Source organism: Heteronotia binoei, chromosome 8 (genome assembly GCF_032191835.1).
Source record: "Heteronotia binoei isolate CCM8104 ecotype False Entrance Well chromosome 8, APGP_CSIRO_Hbin_v1, whole genome shotgun sequence".
Taxonomy (NCBI): Eukaryota; Metazoa; Chordata; class Lepidosauria; order Squamata; family Gekkonidae; genus Heteronotia; species Heteronotia binoei.
Window position 1 is genome coordinate 68,302,059 of NC_083230.1, and position 16,477 is coordinate 68,318,535.

The 16,477-nt window shown below is 42.9% G+C and overlaps 1 pseudogene; it reads right to left on the bottom strand.

The window, feature by feature from the left end:
- Positions 1 to 9,734: 9,734 nt before the first annotated feature.
- LOC132575729 (mitogen-activated protein kinase kinase kinase 11-like) overlaps positions 9,735 to 16,477 on the bottom strand; it is a 28,097-nt pseudogene continuing 21,354 nt past the window's right edge.

A 16,477-nucleotide genomic window follows, 5' to 3' on the forward strand; every position in this document is an offset into this window, starting at 1 on the left:
AGCCCCATCGCAACGGCTTCTCCTACCCCTTCCCCTCCCACCCAGTCCCATCACAGCAGCTTCTCCTGCCCCTTCCCCTCCCTCCCAGCCCCAATCCCCACTGCTTCTCCTCACTCCTTTCCCTCCCACCCAGCCCCATCACAGCGGCTTCTCCTTGCCTCTTCCCCTCCCTCCCAGCCCCGATTGCCTCTGCTTCTCCTCACCTTTGCTGCCTGCCTCTCCCCCCGCCTGTTCCTGTGAGTAGCCCCATGCCTGCCGCCAACTCAGAGGGCTACTCATGAGTAGGCAGCAGATCCAGTGACTGGGGCAGGGCGGAGCTGTGCTGCCTAGCCAGAAGGGCTAGGGCCGGCCCTGCCTGTCACTAGAGGAAAGGTCGTGTGGGGCACTGGGAGGCATCAGTGCCCCCCGAAAAATGTAAATGCCCCCTGACCTTCCAAATCCTGGCTACAACCCTGACCTTGGCAGAGAGACAGACTTTTGTCTGCCCGGAGGAATCTCAAAGCAGCTTACAATTGTCCTCCCTTCCTCTCCCCACAACAAGCACCTTGTGAGGTATGTGGGGCTGAGAGAGCTCTGAGAGAACTGTAACAGACCTAACATCACCCAGCAGGCTTCATGTTGAGGAATGGGGAATGAAACCAGGTTCTCCTGATTAGAGTTGGTCACTCAATCACGAACACAGTCTCTCACAGCCACTAACATTACTAGATTTACAAATTAACATGTGTTAATGTGTTAATCACCATCCTGTATAACATTTCACCATTTTTCATTTTTAGAATCTATCAAACTCATAAATGCACACAATAGCACACACATATACATCATAACTTTGAGAGAGATGGTGCTATGAAGTAGGTATAGATATTTTCCTGATAGCCTCACTAATACTCCCAGTGGGTTAAGGGTAAAGCTATCCTGTCATCTAAAATTAGGTGAAAATCTGGGAAAGGGCCTTCTTGAACATGGCACGAAAACTCTGGAAATCGATTCTCAGAGCTATTTGTCACTTGGGGTTGCTAACTCCAGGTTGGAATAGTACTGAAGATATAGGGGTAAAGCTTAGAAATGGCAAGTTTTGGGAAGGAGAGGGACCTCAGGAGGGCATAATGTTATGGAATCCACCCTCCAAAGGAGCAGCCATTTTTTCTAAAGGAACTGATGCCTGTAATCAGGAGAACAGTTGAATTCTGGAGGCTGGCAATCATACTTGTCTGTCCCCTTCTATTGCTGTCTTTTACAATAGGGTGGAGACATTTTTGTTTCATTTGTGAGTTCCTATCTGATTCCTCCTTTCTAGCCTATGTTTTAATTGTTGCTTTTATGTTTTTTTACATGTATTTTAGCTTTCGTTTTGATTGTTTTAATGATGTGTTTTCCTTTGGGATTTTTTTTGTGTGTGTGTTTTATTATGTATGTTTTTATCCTGTTAGCCACCTGAGTGACCCTGATGAGGGCAGAAAGGCAGGGTACAAATTTTGTAAATACTACATGGGAACTCTGGGGAACCTACTTACTCAAGCATCTCAAAGCATGATTTGGATCAGAATTGTGGCACCAAGGAGGAGAGGCTCCAGCCTTCCCTCTGCATATTTTCCCAAGCAGAAACAGCTCTAAGGGGATCTTTCTGCCCTGTTGCAGGGCTCCACATGCAGTATTCAGTGCATGAGCCAGACATATTGGAGCAAATAATGACTTGTGATTAAATGTATCATGAAGTTTGACCCTCAGGATTCAAGACTTAGAAATTTAAATCTGTTGTTTCAGCCCACAGTTTCTCCCACACAGCAATACACAGATGAGAAGAGACTAAAATATTTTTCTCATAGAAGTTCACAACTCAATCAGATAATTCATCTCTAGCAGCCAGCAGCAACACTGCTTGGCTGCAGAGACGTCTTTGCCTCCCTGGAAGGTGAAGGGAGGACTTTAGTGGCCTGTTTTGGCACATTTCAGAGGGCATGGGGCTTACTGTAGTAATGGCAGCACCATCCACCCCCTACAGCAGTCTTAGGCTGAAGATTGGCAAGGCAGGAGTGCTTTTCGGTCGCTCCCGGGTCGATCATGTCATTTTCGATTTAGGCGTCGCTGGAGGGATTGGGTTGATAAGGCTGGGGGAAGTGCTGTTAGCTTGCTTCTGCTCCAGCGTGTCACTTTCGGGCTGTCACTTTTGCCTATTTGGCAGTACGTGGTTCTAGGGATGGATTTTTGTTTTGTTACCTCAACAGCAGCCCATTGATAAAACATCAGCCTTTACGGCCGCTGCCATGGGTTATCCTTCATCCACCATTCAGTGCCTGGGTCGTTGGCACTCATTGGCTTATAAATCCTATGTGCACCCCCTGCTTAATCCCTAACTTTGTGTGGTTTGTAACATGAATTTTATGGTTATGGTTTCTGGTATGACTGTTTTTTTTTTCTTTTTAGAAGCTGTTGTTCCTGGCCAGAGGAGCCAAGTTCTCATCTGTGGACACAGTTATGTGTTTTGGGCTGCACATATGGCTTGAAGAACTTTGGTTGGCTCTCAGCTGGGACTCAGCCAATGCGTCACTATTGATTGGCATGGGCGCCGGGGTCATCCTTGGCCTGGCCTTATGCCATTGTTATTTCAGGGGTATGCAGGCCCTCCTCCTCAGGTTTTAATTATTCACCTGGGAGGGAATGATCTCAGGCTAGAAAAAGGCAAGGCTTTGGTCTTGCAGGCCAAGGGATGATTTTTTCGACCATTAAGGAGAGATGTCCCAGGACCACTATAATCTGGTCAGCCATGATCCCTCGCCTTGTTTGGCATGGTGCTTGGGACCCTGCTAACATAGATAGGGCCCGTTACAAGGCTAACAAGGAAATTAGGAAATCCTTAGAAGGGGGGGTTGGGCCACTATCTGCCCCACCCAGATATTTCTACGAAATATCCTGACCTCTACAGAGGGGATGGGGTGCATCTCTCTGAAAAAGGTAATATGCTTTTCTTGAGAGATCTCCAGCAAGGGCTCTGGGTGGCCTTGGGCTTTCTGGTGGGTGCTAAGGCCTAAGCAGAGACTTGACCTTAGTAGTGGCAGGTTTTACTGTGCTTATGGTACTATGCAGCTACAGGAGGACCAGAAAGCATTCACTCTTGGGGAGTTAGGGGTCTGGCAGGATCAACCTTTGGGTCCCTTGCCCGTTGAATGGCAGGGGAGGTGTCTGTTGAGACCCCTGGCCCTGACCAGGCTGCAGTTCTGGTTTGCCCTTGCTGTTTTATACTTAATAAACTTGTGTTCAACTCTTTATTCCAATTTGGGGGGCAATTCGTCTGTAGCAGCCAGCAGCAACACTGCTTGGCTGCAGAGATGCCTTTGCCTCCCTGGAAGGTGAAGGGAGGACTTTAGTGGCCCATTTAGGGCACGTTTCTGAGGGGGCGGGGCTTGCTGCAGTAACAGCAGCACCATCTGCCCCCTACAGCAGTCTTAGGCTGAAGATCAGCCCTCCCTCCTGCCCTGTTTGTTATGTCGGCAAGTGCTGGTCGCCTCATAGTCTTGGGGGGCCAGGTAGAATTTTTTGCTCCCCAGCTGAATGGCAGTTTTCTGGGGTGTTTTTTCGCCTACCCTACATAGCAGGTCAGTGGATTTGGATTTGGCTATAGGGAGACACTGTTAAATAGGTTGGTCATTTTAGTTGGCAGGTTTTACTATGCTTATGATACTGTGCAGCTAGGGGAGGACCAGAAAGCATCCCCTCTTAGGGGGTTAGGGGTCTGGCAGGATCAACCTTTGGATTTGATGATCCAGGGTAGGAGAATGCAGACCGTCCTTTGAGGCTCAACTGGAGGGTGCCTTCCACTGGGACATGTGTCTGGTGGTTGGACCCTCTGGGGCTTGTCTTCTTGCTGAGCTGACCTGGCAGGAGCTGTGGCATACAGCTTCAGCTAGGGGCTGGGTCTCTCGCCTGTTGAATGGCAGAGGAGGCATCTGTTGAGACCCCTGGTCCTGACCAGGCCGCAGTTCTGGTTTGGCCTTGCCATTTTATTCTTATACTTAATAAAGTGGCCCTTAGTCATACAATATCTTGTGTCCGACTCTTTATTCTGACTTGGGGGGCAATATGGGAAGAGGTAACCCAAGAGAGCTAGTAAGAAATTTTAAAAATTCAAGCATTTCCTTGAATCCAAATAGAAGGGAAAAGACACACCACATATTGTTTCCAACTCAACATGTAGGTGTGATATACTATAGTCAACTAGGGTTGCCAGCCTCTAGGTCCTAGTAGGGGCTCCCCCACACTACCTCCAAATAGGACATCACTGCATGATGCCCCTGACATGATGACATCACTTCTGGGTAACACTATCACACCAGGGATGTTGCATGGGGCACTGGTATTTGGGCAAACTCTATGGTTTTGAGGGTGAAAAAAACCCATAACATTTCACCCAAATACCAGAGCACCCCTGCGCAACATCCATGCTCACCCCCAGAATGCTCCCAAATCTCATTATAGGATTGAGACCTGTCAACCCTATAATGAACACTGATGTCTGATGGTTCTTGTTTCACAGGTAGTTCTATTGTTGAGTCTGGTTGTTGGTTGCTATGGCATTTTGTTGCTTAATGCAATAAAGATTGATTGATTGATTGATTGATAGATGCACAGTTTATTGTGTCCAGTGGAGGACTTTTGAGCTTCTAGCGCCCAAATAAGTTGATTTGCGGTGCAATCCTAAACAGAGATACATCCTTATAAGCCTATAGGCTTTAGTGGACGTAGAAAGGTTGTTATCCTTTAGAATTGCACTTAGACTTCTTCTCAGGCGTGTTCAACAGTTGATTTACTGTGGTGCCTTATAATCTGATTTCTAACACAGATGAAGTGCTGGATATTAATTACTGTTTCTGTATCTCCTCAGATAGCCAGTTTTGAATTGGTCTGTCTGCTGTTCTAGATAAGCAGTTGTTATGCAGCACTGTATCAGCTGATACAGTGGCCTCTGTGCTTATAGTAATGCCAAACTCTCAGCAGCAGAAGTTCCAGTTGTTGCTTGCTACAAAGTTCTGAATAACTAAAGGTAGTCAGGACTAAGGTTGCCCACCTGTGGTTTGAAGTTCTCCCGGAATTATGATTGATCTCCACACCACTGACATCAGTTCCCTTGGAGAAAATTTGCCACTTCATACAGTGGATTTTATGGTTTCACATGCCTGATGTGGCCCTTTCCCTCCCAAACTCTGCCTTCCCCAGGCTCTGTCCCAAATCTCCAGGAATTCCCCTACCCAGATTTGGGGAATGGAAATAATAAAAACAAATATAATATTTTTAAAAGAAAAAAAGAAGGTTTTTTCCTGGAGGAGAGAAAATGTGTTTAATACTCATATTCACAGGGAATGTGTACCCCTAACATCTCTCAGTCTTTCTACCAACATCTCAGTCAAGATATTTTTTGCCTTCTTGCCTATGACGCTATTTTATAGACACATCAACTTTCAGAGTTAGAATATTTTCTGAATTTACGTGGCACAGTGAGTGTGCCTTGGAGGAAAAAAACACCTATGGAGGAATGTATTCCATTGGAAGTAATTCTATCTTTGCACCATGTGAGAAAGAGTAAGTCTGTGTTGGTAAGCGAAATAAATTTCCACACAGAACATTTTTGTTAGTCTTGGAAATAAATTAAAGGTTGCTTATTCCTTCCATTCTTCCACCTTGAAGATTAATCCAGACTTTTTAAGAGATGTGATGAGTTTTTTTTTTTAAAGTCTGCTCTTTTAAAAAAATAAAAATAATTGTCCCACCATTCCTGCGGCTTTTTTGTTTCTTCCTGTATTAACACAGCTTTGGAATGAGGGAATGAGGCATGAAAATGGAATGTTTTGCAAAATGCTAATCCCTGTATTTCATCTTATTGTCTACAAGAAAGAAGACTATAAAATTGATTATTGTGTGGAGGAGGAAGCTTTACATGCTTGCTTCTTCCTTTTTAAAGAGTTGACCTATTAGCAGTAGACATGCAAGCATCTACCTGCCTTGTTAAATATTAAGAAAAACTTGGGGAAATGCTCCCCCACCTCTCTGTTTGGGCCCTCCCTCTTGGTACCCACTGCTTCACTTGCATGCTTCAGTTTCCATCTCCACCTCTGCCTGCTTCTTTACCCCATTGATGTGGCAAAAGGGGGCAAGCAGGTGGGTGGGAGGAGGCAAGCCCTCCTTTCCTACACAAGGGGGCCGCGTTCATATAGCATTTGGGTTGCTATATCAACCTAAAGTGCTGCTCAAATATTGGGCTATTAATAGAATGTGTGTACATGTCATTAAGAAAATTTGGAGGCTGCAACCCCAAAACAATCTTTTAAAAAAAAAATTAAAACAATTTTTTATAGAAACCTGAAGGCTCCCTCTAGGTTTGCAGAACTCTGTATTGTAGCTGTAGCCAGACTGGTACTGCAGTTATTTTTATATTTACACAAGTTCTGTGCTTCACAATTTGATATTGGGTCTCTTGAAAGTAAATAGAGGTTGGGTCTACATCTAGGAATGTCAGACAAAAAGAACCAATGTTTTTTCCAATATATGTCTCACACTAGTACAAGTGCCATGATAAGTTAATGGAATAATCATCCTATATGTATTTATATTGTAAATCTTAGGTGTCAATAAGAATTCCCTTGCTGTGTACTTAATTTTTTAGAAGACATGTTTGAGAATTTTGGAAGAATGTCATCTATCCTTTAATTGCTCCATAAGGGTGTTGGCTTGTTTATAAAAATCTATATCATGGCTGCAGTTTTTTCTAATCCTCAACATCTGAGAAAAAAGATAAATTTATCTTCAGGCAATAAGGATGGAAACTATCACCTGCTATAAAGGAGTTAACTCCCATGTGTATTTTTGAAAGCATCAGTATGTAATTCAGTATCTTCATTTTAAAGGAAAAAACCATCTAGTATTAATATACTGCCCAAATTGGATGAGCTTCTTTGAACCTTTCCAAATTATGAAAATATCATCCAACTACCTTTTATATAGGATGATACTGTCCCTATAGTTATTATTATCCCTCTGGAGATAATGAAGTGGATAATGAAGTATTATTCCTCTGGAGGACAAAGGTATTTTCTAATCTTTCCATGACCAACTTTGCTAATTCTGGGGCAAATATACACCCCATCGCTGTGCCTGAGATTTGCTAAAAGAATTTTCCTTGAAACTGAAAAAAATATTTGTCAAACTTAACTCAGTCAAGTGACATAAAAAAGATGGGGGTGGGGGACTGAAAAAGGATTCGCTCTTATCCAAAACTTTCTGCAAGAGGTCCAGAGCCTCATCTTGTGGAATGTTTATGTATAAAGAAACAACATTCATATTATAGTAGCCTCCTGCAATACCTCCTGAACATTTTTAATATGATTTTTTAAATCCATTGTGCCACTCATATAAGATTTGGTGCAAATCTTATATGACAAATGGTTTTAAGAAGAAATTTAAATAAATTGTTCAAGTTTCCAAAATCAAGCCACAGCCTGAGACAATAGGTCTACCAGGAGCTGGGAAGGTACTGTTATATATTTTAAGCAGGAGGCAGAACTGTGGCACTCTATTCTCAGTATCCAAAAAGAAGTAGTGCTTCCTCTAAAATACTCACAATGTTTTTCCTAATCATAGTGGATTTTCTTGTAGTGATTGGTGTTCTTCAGCTGTCTAAATTCCTTCATAATACAATCATTCCTGTCCCGTATCACTATTACACCCCCTGATCTGCTGGCTTAAAAATAACTTCACAGCAAATGCAGAGCCTTTTTGACATACTCTTTTCCAGTCTGTTTAAGTTATGCCAAAGGAGCAACCTTGAATGCTCAAGTTTGCCAATTTTTTTCCCTCTACAAACTCCTGAAAGACCAGCACTCAAGGATTTTTAGTGGGGTTAAAAGTAGATTTGGGACAAAAGGTATTGTTAAGTCCGGCATCATAGAATCATAGAGTTGGAAGGGACCTCTAGGGTCATCTAGTCCAACCCCTGCACAATGCAGGAAACACCTCCCCCTAAATTCACAGGATCTTCATTGCTGTCAGATGGCCATCTAGCCTCTGTTTAAAAACCTCCAAGGAAGGAGGGCCCACCACCTCCTGAGGAAGCCTGTTCCACTGAGGAATCGCTCTAACGGTCAGGAAGTTCTTCCTAATGTTGAGCCAGAAACTCTTTTGATTTAATTTCAACCCATTGGTTCTGGTCCTACCTTTTGGGGCCACAGAAAACAATTCTACACCATCCTCTATATGAAAGCCCTTCAAGTACTTGACGATGGTGATCATGTCACCTCTCAGCCACCTCCTCTCCAGGCTAAACATGCCCAGCTCCTTCAACTTTCCTCATAGGACTTGGTCTCCAGACCCCTCACCATCTTCGTCGCCCTCCTCTGGACCCATTCCAGCTTGCCTATATCAGGTCCAGAGGAGGGTGACGTCATCATCAACTGCATCATCAACTGCATTTCTGGCATTGAAATATACCAAGGAAGTCTGTATTGACAACAGAGAGGATGATTATTCCATAAACTTATGATGGCACTTATACTGGCATGAGACAAATCATTGAAAAATGTTGGTACCTTTCATTAGATATTGAGCTCAACATGGAGTTGAGGAGAAGCAGAAAGATCATCTCCAAGTCGAATGAGGAACAGGCATTTCTGTATCCATCATCAATTTGGTCCCATGTAAAAGGTTTCTCTCTTGTTTCCTATGTGAATTTTTATTTCTTAAAATCTTTATCTCAGATAAAACAATCTCAGAACAGAGGTGTGCTGAATTTATCATTGTAAGTTCTGTTAATATTCAGTTCTACAAACATTTTGCATAGATGTTGGTGAAGATATGTGAAGGCATATAAGACATGCATGTGAAGACATGCAAATGAACTTTAGAAACTGTGGCAAATGGTGGGAAATGGTTGTAAGAATCCACTCTTTGTTTTCAGACAATAGCAACATAATTAGAGATGCTGTCAAAGTTTGGATTCCTTTGGCTTTAAGTATGAATTCCAGTCCCTCAAAAAGCCCACCTTCAAAGTTGAATGAGCCTCACAGCTATCTAATATCTCTCTGATTTGCATGGTAAATACCATCCACTCACTCTGCTTTATCTCCTAATGAAGCATGGCAGATAGAAGGGAATGTATTTCCAGCATCTCCTTTAAAAAAATGTCTCAGTCCTTTTTTTTTCTTGTGCAGTCTAGGAATTGTAGTTTCCAGGATTCCTGGCATTAAGTTTCCATAATGCAGTGAGGAAAATATGTTCCTTCCTCACCTGCCTTGTCTTGCTGACCCATTGCTCTGCATCCATAAGACAGTTAAGGTGTGGTGAGCAAGAAGAGGAAATGGGAGGAGAGGACAAATAGAGGACCCCCTAAAACTCCTGAAGACTTTACTGAATGTACAATGGTATTCCAAGTTTCTCAAGTACTCAGAGTTTAACTTTTTGAGCATTTATCCTCAAGAATCATAGTTTCTCTGAACTAAATGGGCTCCCATTTCTAAACATAATCCAGGTTCATATTCAATGGAATACTTCACTCAAGGTTGGGCAGAATCTCATTTCATTAATGAAAATATTTAGAATACTAGGAATAAGGTTTGTTGTGGAAATAAATACAATAGGCTCTAGAAAAAGGCTCTGAACAAGTGCTCTGGCCTTGGTTGGGGGGCTGGGGAGGTTCTCTGTCCCACTGATCTTTTTTTTTTTTTTTACAGAACTTCAGATCAGCTCCACTACTCACTATTGTTGGATTTCAGGTAATGGTGGATGATGGGCACAATGGCTTCACAATGCATGGCCCAGTTGATGATAATGTGTGTCAGTATTCTCTACCCAGCCAGCATCCTGCTGAGCAGACCTCCTGCAGTGTATTCCATGACCAGACACAAGTTGGGCTCCTGCAGGCAGACAGCCTTGTAAACAATGATGTTGGGGTGCCACAGCAAGGCAAAGAACTGGGCTTCCTGCTGCACATGCTTAGCTGTGGTATTGACATCCTCTTCTGGGTCCTGGTGGGCAGCCTTGACTGCCATCAGCTCTCCATGCCAGCTTGAAGTTTAGTTGCCAAAGCCACTGACACTGACCACTTCTTCCAGCCTCAGGTACTGAAAGTCAACTTCAGGTGGCCCCACAGGCCTGGAGTAGCCCACTGTCTTGGGTAAGATGTAACTGGAAGGAAATATGCCCATTTGGTTGTTCACCTTGTCAGCACACCAACCTTCATCATCAGAAATGGTGACATCCCATGAAAGGATCTCTACCAGGTTGCCTTTGTGCAGGGTCAGTTTGTCACTGCTTGTGACCTCATAATCAAACAATGCTGTTCAGACAGATTTGGCATAAGTCGTGGCACCCCCACTGCATGAACTTCCCCCCAGGCCACCAGTGGGGCCTTCTGGAATATACTTTTAGTGACTTCATGGGGGTTATCTGGGCCTTGCTGGTCCAAAACATTGGCATCTAGGAACTCAACATTGCCTTCCATGCAATATCCCACTACTTCCAAAAGATCAGGGACCATGTAGGAGGAAAGCTGAGGGAGGGACAGTTAGGGAACTAGAGCTCCAGCCTGCAGATGACCCCTCCCATCAGAGAAGAAGGACCTTTCCCTCTAGTCCCAGTGCAGAGTAGGGGTTTGGAGATTCTCCATTGCCTCCACTAGAGACTGTAGACTTCTCTGTCTGCTCTTCCAGAGAGAACAAGGTGGGGGTGCTCCCTGCCACTTATTTCCTCCATAGGGTAGCCCCCTTCCAACCCATGAAGCCAGGCAGATCATACTGGCAAAGCCTTGCCTGCCCATCCTTTTTCTCCAGGAGGAAATCCAGCACATTCAGCTTGTCTGTCCAGTCCAGCCCTTCTTTTTGAAGTCCAGTCAGCTCTGTGTTCAGCATTCACCACACTCAGTCCACAGCCCTGTGCCTGCTGCCAGCTGGGCTGGTCCTTCTTTCCTCCACTCTTTCAGGCTGGTGCACATGTGTCAAAAGTGCAAAAGTGAGTTGTTGGCAACACAGGTTGCCTTTTATATATATATATATATATATATATATATATATATATATATATATATATATATATAGGATGTGTTGTGTATAAAAGTAAGAAAACATGTTCTCTTTTTCATCCATATGCATAGACTTAATATAATTTCCTATTAACTCTGTCACAAGGAATAGCCAAGTAAACTTTTTAACATTTTTGTGGTTTCTTGGATAAATATTTATCATCCGATATTTTACAGTCTCAGATGTTAGGAATGTGCTGTTTGGAAAGACATACTTCAACCAGGGGAAAGTCCTTTATTCATGTAACAATACAGGGAAGATACTTATGAGAAGTGGGACAGGAAGAAAAGATCATTTCGGTGTTTCACATAATCTGTCTGACAGAGTAGCTGTTAAATCTCCATGTTGTGCTGCAGGTCTACGTGAAGAGTCTGAATCTTACATTCAAATTAGGGATGAATGAATTGTTGTTCCAGATACACCAAGAACAGAGTCAGGCAGCCATAAGGGAAAAAACTTAAACATCTGTAGGTCACAAACTGTAAAATCTTTTCTCTTTTTTGTAATTAAGGAATGTAACAAATAAGAGATTGGGTGTGTGAGGGGTAGAGTCACAGGAAATTGATCAAAGAATGCACACCCACGATGACCTCTTTTGCACTAACTTCTGTGAACTGTTGAAACCCAGGTAAATTACCACCACTTTTTTTTCAATGGTTCATCTCTGCTCATCACAGTTTGCAGGTAGCCTGTGAACCAAACTGGCAGGTGATCAAAGATGCCTGATTCATATACCAAAAACCAGGAAATTGATCAGTTAATGCTCTCACCTTATCCCTTGCAAGCAGTGAGGACCTTCTAAGTTTCATATGTTGTTCTCCATTCTGCCACAGTTTCCTTTGGTCTCTCTGCCTCTTTCTCTGAAGATTGGAGGAAGCACTGGAGCTTAGAGCACCACCAGGATAGTTTGTACCTAAGTGCTCACTGATGTCCCTTTCCCCCTATTTCTACTGTTGTTGGTTTGGAGAGAATGTCTCCGATATTAGCAGCAAAAGGATGCAAAGAGGCAGGCAAGGTTAATAGATGCAGTAGGTGAAAAAAATGCAAGACTAGGGGTAGAGATATGTGTTTTTATCATTATGAGCCAACACAAAAATCAGATAGTGAAAGGAGACGATGATAAAGTCTTACATTTATGAAGACACACAAATGAACTTCAGGAACTGTAGCAAATGCATCCTGTTCCATCCAAAATCAGAAACACAAGGAGCACATTAGTGTGCCTTGATGAGCAAGTGAGGTGGGGAACATGTTTGATTGAGTGGGTCATCAGTTTGTAATTGTTCTGGAGTGTAGAAGTCAGTAACTGGTTGGAAATTCAACAATTTATAGTTTTGAAATAACTTTTTAGTAAGGATGTATGTTTATTTGTATATTTAATTATGTTGTTATTGTGAGCATTTTTTGTTTGAACCATTTTCATTGCTGGTGTTTTGATTTGTTTCTTTCTTTAGCCATTCTTATGTAGCATGGAGTGTAAACTGGCGGAGACTGACCAAGAGAGAGATCTTAGGGTTCTGGTAGATAACTCACTGAAAATGTCAAGACAGTGTGCGATTGCAATAAAAAAGGCCAACGCCATGCTGGGAATTATTAGGAAGGGAATTGAAAACAAATCAGCCAGTATCATAATGTCCCTGTATAAATTGATGGTGCAGTCTCATTTGGAATGCTGTGTACAATTCTGGTCACCACACCTCAAAAAGATATTATAGCATTGGAAAAGGTTTAGAAAAGGGCTATTAGAATGATTAAAGGGTTGGAACACTTTCCCTATGAAGAAAGGATAAAATGCTTGGGGCTCTTTAGCTTGGGCTGAGAGGTGACATGATAGAAGTTTACAAGATTATGCATGGGATAAAGAAGGTAGAGAAAGAAGTACTTTTCTCCCTTTCTCACAATACGAGAACTCTTGAACACTCAATGAAATTGCTGAGCAGTTGGGTTAGAATGGATAAAAGGAAGTACTTCTTCACCCAAAGGGTGATTAACACATGGAATTCATTGCCACAGGAGGTGGTGGCGGCTGCAACCATAGACAGCTTCAAGAGGGAATTGGATAAACATATGGAGCAGGGGTCCATCAGTGGTTATTAGCCACAGCATATTGATGGAATTCTTTGTCTGGGGCAGTGATACTCTGTATTCTTGGCGCTTGGAGGGGCAACAGTGGGAGGGCTTCTAGTGTTATGGCCCTACTGGTGGACCTCCTGATGTCTCCTGGGTTTTTTTGGCCACTTGTGACACAGAGTGTTGGACTGGATGGGCCACTGGCCTGATCCAACATGGCTTCTCTTATGTTCTTATGTTCATTATTTATTTATTTACTTTAGATTTGTATGCTGCCCACTCTGTGAGCAGACTCTGGGCAGCTAACAGAAATTATATTATTTCTGTGCCAACTTAATACAAAAATTAAACTGAAAATGTATATATTTAACAAGAAAAAATGATGCATATAAAGGAAAAAAACATGAAAAATAAAGTATTTTGGGCTCTGTTTGCACAAGTAAAATAATAATGGCAGGATTAGAGTTAAAATGGTGGGAATACACTGTTCAGTTGGATCCCAACTTGTTGCTTACAAAGTTAGAGATACATCAGGCACATCAGTAGTGATACATCAGGCGCAGAGTTATCAGCCTCCAGGCAGAACAAGTGATTTCCTGATGACAGAGAATGGCTGCTTCAAAGGGTGGCCTCTGGCATTATAGCCTGCTGTATTCACTGCCCCTACCTCCCAAACCCTGCATTTCCAAGCTACACATCTCAGTCAACAAGAATGTCCTTGCCTGGACCTGGCAACCCTAAAACAGCAACAAGGATAGCAAATTTCCAGTCAATGGGTTGTTGTTAACCATTCAGTCATGTTCAGATCTTGGCAATTTATAGGCCAGCTCTCTCCATGTTTTCTAATCTTGTTCTTTTTCTTTGAGTTATTCCATGCTCAGGCTGGTATTGACTTTTATGGTGTCTAACCACCATGTTCTTGGGTGGCCTGGTTTCCTTTTGCCTCTATCCAATCCAAGTGCAATTGTTTTTTCTAGTGAGTTTAATGGGAACCTCTTTCCTAATGATTTGTAACTATGCAACAGTCATCTTAGGTGCTCTGCTGCCACCACAACCTGATGCCAGCTGGCATTGCCTCTTGCTCTTTCTATGCCAACTGCTTGCTACCTGTCTGCCTATTGCTTGCCACTCTTCCTTCTCAGGAACCAGGAAACCTGCATGGTGGAATGCTGTTGCCCTTATCTTCAGTTTTACTGGTGACAAATGACTGGTTACAAATTACTTTCACCACAAATGCTGCTCTGCCTAGTCTTAGAGCAGCCATATACATTATCTATAAGTGGCTGTAGATTTATCTAACTTGTTTCCAAGAGGCTTGGCTGCCTGCATACCTCTCATGCTAACCTTAACAATAAGCATTGCTATTAAAATGTGTCAGTTGCCTCTCCTTTTATTTTTATAATTTTTATTGATTTTAACTACAAAAAGAAGAAGCAGAAGCATAGATACATAAAAGGGGGAAAGGGCATGTACAGAATGGGAAAAACAGAAACAAAGAAAAATACAAATATATCAGTTATAATTCTACCTCCAAATAAAATACCCAATTCGTTCTACCTGCAAGTATGAAGTTCTCCATATATTTTATCATCTTTGTCTTTCATTATAATTTTTTTTTTACTGAACTATTACTTGCAATACAAGTTTAAACAATTCTTCTTCAACACAAATAAGTATAAAAAAGGCAGAGCAATCTCAACCCATAACTGACTGGTTTAGCTTAACCATGTTGAAAGCACAGACTAATTTGTTAGTTTAATAATATCCTCATTAAAATAAACACATAAAATTCATATCTTTTTCCTTAACAAGTTAAAAAAAATACAACATAGTAATTTATCTATCTCAGTATAAACAGTTTCTCCAAAGAAGCATATTAAAAGCAAATCTGCCAGATAACAAAATAATTGTGCTGTCTGCCTTTTTAACAATTAATCCAATTCCTATATCCCTATTGCAGAGAGAACCCAGCTGTGTGCAGACACTGGTGATTTAAGAGGGTTCTACAAAGCCCTGAAGGCAGTATATGGCCCATCATATCAGGCTCAGAGTCCCTTGCATAGTGCAGACGGCCAAGTGCTCCTCACAGGCAAGGTATCCATACTGAACCGGTGGTCGGAGTATTTTCAGGTTCTCTTCAGTGCCAACCACGTAGTTCAAGATTCAACAATCCACCTCACCCCACTTCAACCAGTGAAAACAGAGTTGGATGAGATCCCCACCCTAGAAGAGACTGTTAAAGCCATCAAGCAACTGAAAAGTGGCAAGGCAGCGGGAGTTGATGGAATCCCACCAGAGATCTGGAAGCATGGGGGCACAGTACTACATAGCACACTTCACAAAGTACTTGTCACCTGCTGGGAACAAGGCAAACTACCACAGGACTTTCACAATGCAATCATCATCACTCTACACAAGAACAAAGGGGAAAAGTCAGACTGCTCCAACTACCGGGGGATAACCCTGCTCTCCATCGCAGGCAAAATCCTTGCCAGAATACTCCTGAACAGACTGGTGCCCACCATTGCAGAAGAACTCCTCCCAGAGAGCCAGTGCGGCTTCAGAGCTAATAGGAGCACCACCGACATGGTATTTGTTTTCAGGCAGCTCCAAGAGAAATGCAGGGAGCAGAACAAGGGTCTATATGTGACTTTTGTCGACCTTACCAAAGCTTTCGATACCGTTAGCAGGAAAGGCCTGTGGCAAATCTTGGAACGTTTAGGATGTCCCCCAAGGTTCCTCAGCATGATCATCTAGCTACATGAAGACCAGCGAGGCTAAGTCAGACACTGCAACAACCTCTCGAAGCCCTTCCCAATAGGCACAGGTGTAAAGCAAGGCTGCGTTCTCGCGCCAACTCTCTTTACGATCTTCTTTAGCATGATGCTTCAAAGAGCCGCAGTAGATCTAGATGATGACGATGGTGTCTACATCCGCTATCGCACCAATGGCAGCCTGTTCAACCTGAAGCGACTAAAGGCTCACTCCAAGACAATGGAAAAACTTATCCGAGAGCTACTGTTTGCTGATGATGCTGCACTCGTCTCCCATTTGGTATCAGCTCTGCAGCATATGACGTCCTGCTTTGCAGAGGCTGCCAAGCTATTCGGCCTAGAAATTAGTCTGAAGAAGACAGAAGTTCTCCACCAGCCTGCACCCCAGGAAGATTATCACCCTCCCTGCATCACTATGGGTGAATCAGTTCTGAAGACGGTCCAGCAGTTCAGCTACCTGTGATGCATCATCTCCTCAGACGCCAAGATCGACAAGGAGATTGACAACAGGCTGGCAAAGGCAAACCGTGCATTTGGCCGACTGCACAAAAGAGTGTGGAGCAACAAGCA